The sequence below is a fragment of the Vespa velutina genome, chromosome 10 (assembly GCF_912470025.1).
Source record: "Vespa velutina chromosome 10, iVesVel2.1, whole genome shotgun sequence".
NCBI classification, from domain to species: Eukaryota; Metazoa; Arthropoda; class Insecta; order Hymenoptera; family Vespidae; genus Vespa; species Vespa velutina.
This window is the reverse complement of record NC_062197.1, coordinates 7,737,423-7,743,422: the sequence shown is the minus strand read 5'-3', so window position 1 is coordinate 7,743,422 and position 6,000 is coordinate 7,737,423. Positions and strand designations below refer to the sequence as shown.

The 6,000-nt window shown below is 32.2% G+C and overlaps 1 protein-coding gene and 1 non-coding gene across 6 annotated transcripts in view; one reads left to right on the top strand and one right to left on the bottom strand.

Moving 5' to 3' along the window:
* Positions 1-6,000, top strand: part of LOC124952249 (sestrin homolog) — a 94,583-nt gene that overhangs the window by 66,644 nt on the left and 21,939 nt on the right. The window lies entirely within an intron of this gene.
* Positions 2,597-2,669, bottom strand: Trnaa-agc. Its single transcript has one exon. It is a non-coding gene; the product is annotated as a tRNA-Ala (tRNA).

The window sequence follows — 6,000 nt, the reverse complement described above, 5'->3', positions numbered from 1 at the left end:
TAATGATGAACTTTTTTAAATATTTCTTTTCTTTTCTCTAAAAAAAACTAAACCTGACTCTTGACAAAATAACAGCGATATCCTTAACTTACGTGAAATCGTACGACATCTGTTGTTTTTGCATGCTTTTGTGCTTGCGTGTGTGTGTGTGTGTGTGTGTTGAAAAATTCGTCTTTTCAAAAGATGCGACTCGATTCGATATATCAAAAAATTATTTATTTTTAAATTATATTTTATAGTTTTGAAAATCTAACGTGAAAATGAGTTATGCTTAACAAGAAGGAATTTAAGATTCATATCGATAGGCAAACAACACTCCCCCTCCTACCGTTTCCTCCCCGTCCCACGGTCTCCCGTTCCAAGTATCGTTTCTAGCTTCATATCGAATGAGTGTGATGTAGTTACATACAAAAGAAAAGAATTCGTATAGGGTGCGTATATGGGTTTTCTTTTCTTTCGGAAATACTCCATCTGCGTTTCTCTTTATGAAACTTCGAAGGGTCCTCCCCTTCCCTATGCCCGACACCCCATACCCTCCCCTTTTAACTCGACACCGAGAAACGCACTCGGAGGAATCTTTTCGCTCGTTTATACTCGCCAGTCGAGTTTCGAACGTATACATAATATGTATATATGTAAGTATGTCGTAACATTCGAGAAGGGGCGGGGTGAAAATAAGAACGTAAAACTTTAAGTGAGTAGTCGTGGTATGGGAGGAAGAAAGAGCGAGGGTGGGAGGGCGGGAGGAAAGAGACGGGTACGAAGGAAGAGGAAGGGGTTCTAGTTCTCTCGAAACAGAAAGAACGATTTTATTTCGCTGCCCAAAAAGATTTGATGGTATCTACCTCGAGTTTGTTTACGAACGTGCTTGTTTACGACGAAATATACGCGAATGAAAGCCTCGAAATGCTTTGCAGATAACTCGAGTGCATTTCTCAAGCTCCTCAAGGTGGGATGCTTGTTTTCTTTCTTTCTTTCTTCTTTTTTATTTTTTTTTTATTTTTATTTTTTTTTTATTCTTTTATTTTTTTTTTTTTTTCTTTTCATATATTCTGAGCTTCGAGAGATTCGCCAATTTACGTCATCGAAGTTTGGCAAACTACCAAACATTTTCTTCTCGTTGTAATCGTTTGAACGATCGATCCCCCATGGAATTTTTTTTGATACACTACTACTAACCCTTTCTTCTATAGATTTTTCAGAGAGAGAGAGAGAGAGAGAGGGAGAAGAAAAGAAAAGAAGAAAAGAAACAGTTAGAGAAGTTTAAACTTCAAATCGTCGCGGAACGATACGCGTGATTTTTATCTCAAACAACTTTTATCAAACGTCGTCCTGAAATATATCATTAAAGATAACAGCGTCCTTCCGTTGTTCACTGTTACCATTATTATCATTTTGCGTATACCTGGTTGCACGCAAGGACGCCCTGATAAGCAAAAAGGTTCTAATGATATACGATTACATATTTGTTTCTATATTCTCTACCTTTTCTTTTTTTTCTCTCTTTTTATCTTCTTTTTCTTTTTTCTTTTTCTTTTAATATTTAAGAGATCTTAAGATGAAATCTTTGAAGAAAAACGATCTCTCGAAATATTCACTTTCTCTATCTGCCTTTACATTTCGCGATAATTCTGAGCATACATCTTATGTACATTCACACCTATATACGTATAATGCATTAGCACATGTTTTTTCTTTTTCTTTTTTTTTCTTTTTTTTTTTAACGAATCGATTTGCTCTGTAAACATCGTTATCTGCCGCAAACCTCGACTTTGAGTTTGAACGAGCTAAAGAGATTGGTTTCGTCACGTGGAGGGTGCTTATTGCAATACTTATCATCCCTCTATTATTATAAATAATCTAATCAACTTGTATTGACACTTGTATATTTAAGAAAAAAAAAAAAAATAATAATAATCCAATAAACGATGTATTATCGTCTATCTCGGTTATTTCTTCTCGCAGCTTAATTTTCAATGTTCGAGTTTTATAAGGGTAAACTACGTAATCAAGATACCGTGAAAAATCGCGAAAGCGAAAAGAGAGCGCTGACTAATAACGCTCCGAAGCGAATTATAAGATGTAAGAACACTGATAGGCTTTTAATATCGACAGGGAAAAATTTTCTCCGAATATTACTATCGATTTAAAGCGTTTGAGAAATCGATCTCAAGTCAGTTACTATCGTTCGATCTTTCTTTCTTCAATCTCGTCGTCTCTCGTGATCGAGAAAAAGAAAACAAAACTCGATTAAAAATCAGCGACTGTAAATCAACGTGTAATTCCTATGTATAAATGTATGCGTACGTATACATATTCACAATTAATTATCACACATGGTATTTTGACTGTTGTTTACTCTTAGTTTTCAAATTGTGTTTGTCATCGATGATGCACCTTTTTAAAGCTCACTAGGAAATAATTATATCGTATTTATATGATTATATCATAATGAGTTAACAACTTTTATTATATACTTCGTTTTCACAATCTAAGGTATAAGTATATATCATTATTATAATTTGACTTATTTTTTCTCTATTTTTTTTTTTTTGTTCAGAATAGAAAAAATTAATGAAAAAAGAAAAAAAATTTCTGGAGGCGCCGGGCATCGATCCCGGTACCTCTCGCATGCTAAGCGAGCGCTCTACCATCTGAGCTACGCCCCCATGATGCAATACAATATTGAATCAATCTTTATCCGATAAATTATCTAATTTCTATCTCATGTATTGTATTTAATTTTATTTCAATTTCTTTGTCACACGACACGTATAAATATAATTCATTTACAAAATGCTTACCAATGCGTAAAAGGGTGACCGAGATATCGTTATGATGTAAATTAAAAATATGTCTCTGTACATTTCGCACATCGTAAATTATTTCAATGAAAATATTTAATTAAGACTACGTTACAATGTCACTATTATCATAACAAATTTCTCCTTTAATGCTTTATCGTTTCTGAATAAAATCTTTAAACCGTGTCAGATCGTTGCACTTAGCAACTAGTTGGACGGAAGTGACGCAACGGTGCGGTGCAGCTGTGCTCTTTTACATTATACATCGAATATGGTATGACTTTCTTTTCCAACGTTTCACGCTGACCCCTAGTCAGACGCGTTACTTTTTAAATGTATTATAATGTATATACACATAGCTAAATCGATCCAACGTTTAAATCGATTCTTTGGAAAATTTTTTATCTTATAATCGCTATCACGTCTATTATCGTAGAACGATAAGGTTTTAATAAATAATTATTAAAAATCATGCCAGTATCGAATTATCGATATTCAGGACGAGATATCTTTCGGGATTCTGACTCTTTGATCAATATAATGTATATGCAAGTACAGATAGATCATACATAGATCATATATTTAAATCGATCCACCGAAAAATTCTATATCCTTTACTCGTAATCTGCTGCTTTATCGAAAAACGATAAGATTATAAGGATTAATTATTAAAAATCGATATCAGAGACGATATCTTTCGTTATTTTGATTCTCCTAATCAAAAATGTATACGCAAGTACAGATACATATATAGATTGTACATTTAAATTGATCCTTCAGAAAAATTTCATTACATGCAACCAACTACATTATTCAAAAACGATAAGATTTAAAGGAAATAATTAGTAAATATCACAACAGTATCGAAGCATTGATATTTTTCGTGATTCTGATTCCCTAATTAGGTGTTCATAATAAAATATAATTAATTACAGATACATAGATACGTCATATGTTTTAATGGATTCTTCAAAAAAATTCTGCATTTTTTTATATGCAATTTACTGTTTTATTACAAACGATAAGATTTCAATGAATAATTAGTAAATATCACGGCAGTATCCAAGCGTCGATATCTTTCGGGATTCTGATTCTGTAATTAATAATGTATATAGTATAAGTACAAATACATGCATATATCATACGTTTAAATCGATTTTTAACAAAATTTTGTATCCTACGATTGTATTCACGTTTATTATTCGAAAACGAGGAAATTTTAATAAATAATTATTAATAATGACGACAATATTGAAGTATCGATATCTTTCAGGATTCTAATTCTTTAATTAACAATAAATGTTAATATAATAATATAATAATATAATAACATGTATACAAATACAGATACATATATAGATCATATCTTTAAAACAATATTTCAGAAAATCCTGTATCTTATACTCGTAACCTGCTGCTTTATCCAAAAACGATAAGATTGTAATTAATAATTATTAAAAATTACGACAGTATCGAAGAGTCGATATCGGATGACGATATCTTTCAGGATTCTGATTCTTTAATTAATAATGTATATATGCAAATACATACATACATAGATCATATCTTTAAATCGATATGTTAGAAAATTCTGTATCCTATATTTGGTATGTTGTTTCATAGATAAAAGAACGATAACATTTTAATGAATAATTATTAAAAATTACGATAGCCTTTCTATCGTAGAATCGATATCACAGACGATATCTTATTCTCTAAGATTGGATTCTTAATCTCGCTCATAACTTTACGATCATCTGTAATTAATGATCTCTCAACTATTTCCTTTGAAACGTAGTACAAAATGTTTTTTGTTCTTGTTTACATCGTATTCGAGTACTATCAACGATCTATATATACGAGATTTTATTGTCCACCTTAACGACAAATTCGTGAGTCTATTTATTCGCGAAAATGGAATAGTCTGTTATCAACACTTCTGATTCATAGTCGTTAAACGATTTTGAACATGTTTTCACTTGCCGTCGTTATTGTCGTCGTCGTCGTCGTCATTGTTGATTTACAAATCATTTATATGCACTCAGGTTTTTCTTTTTCATCGATGATATTAATGTCTAAAATAAAGATTAAATTGAACTGTAAAATTAAAAAAAAAAAAAAAAAGAAAAAATCTGAAAAATTCAAGAAACTTCATATTATGCAAGTAAATCATTTCTTCGTCCTTTATCGATCTTGAAAACGTGCTTCCAAGAAAACTCAGAATCTCTTCATCGATTACCAACTAGATTTTTTCATTCGACGATCCATATCAGGATCGATCTTAAAGTGTTGGTAGACTTTTTAGATCAATGAAGCGTGATGTTTTTTTTATTTTTGTCTTTTTTCTTTTTTCTTTCTTTTTTCTTTTTTATTTTATTTTATTTTATTTTGTTCGAGAAATTATGCAAGAGAATTATTCTTGCCTTCCTTTCTTCTTTCATTCTTCCTTCATTCGTCTCCCTCTCGGAGTTGCCGAGAAAACCGGCCTCCTCAAGGTTCTCGCTTTTTCTTTGTCGACATCGGCTGCTGTACACATCTGAACATTTTTCCAATTCGATTTTCTACTCCCTCTTTCTCTCTCTCTCTCTCTCTCTCTCTTTCTGTTATTCTCTCTTTCTCACTCTTTCGCTATCTCTATCTCTATCTCTGTCATTCTCTTTATCGTTATTATGTTGTTATTGCTAATACTATTTTTTGCTTGTTACTACTATCATGTAATTTTATCTTTTTTTTTCATGAGACTGAGACTTTAAAAATATATATGAAATCTCTCTTTCTTTCTCTCTCTCTCTCTTTCTCTCTCTCTCTCTATCTATCTATCTCTATTTTCTTGTGTCATTCGTTATTTGTCCTCTGTCCTTCACAAAAGAGGAGGGAAAAATATGAAAAGAACACGTAGAGTTGTACGACGATACGTGTATTATTTTTAACGATGATCCGATCGCCCTATCGCGCGCGAGAGAGTTAAACAGAGAGAGAGAGAGAGAGAGAGAGAGAGAGAGAGAGAGAGAGAGAGAGAGAGAGAGAGAGAGAGAGAGAGAGAGAGAGAGAGAGCAACTTCTTTACCTTTCTCGTATAGAATATGTACATAAGTCGCGTGCTGACTTTTACGTAATCGTATCGATCTTGTCTCGATCTAGTAGAAAATTGTTCGTAATTCTTTATTTCGTATTCGGCCCTTTTATAAAGGAAACGG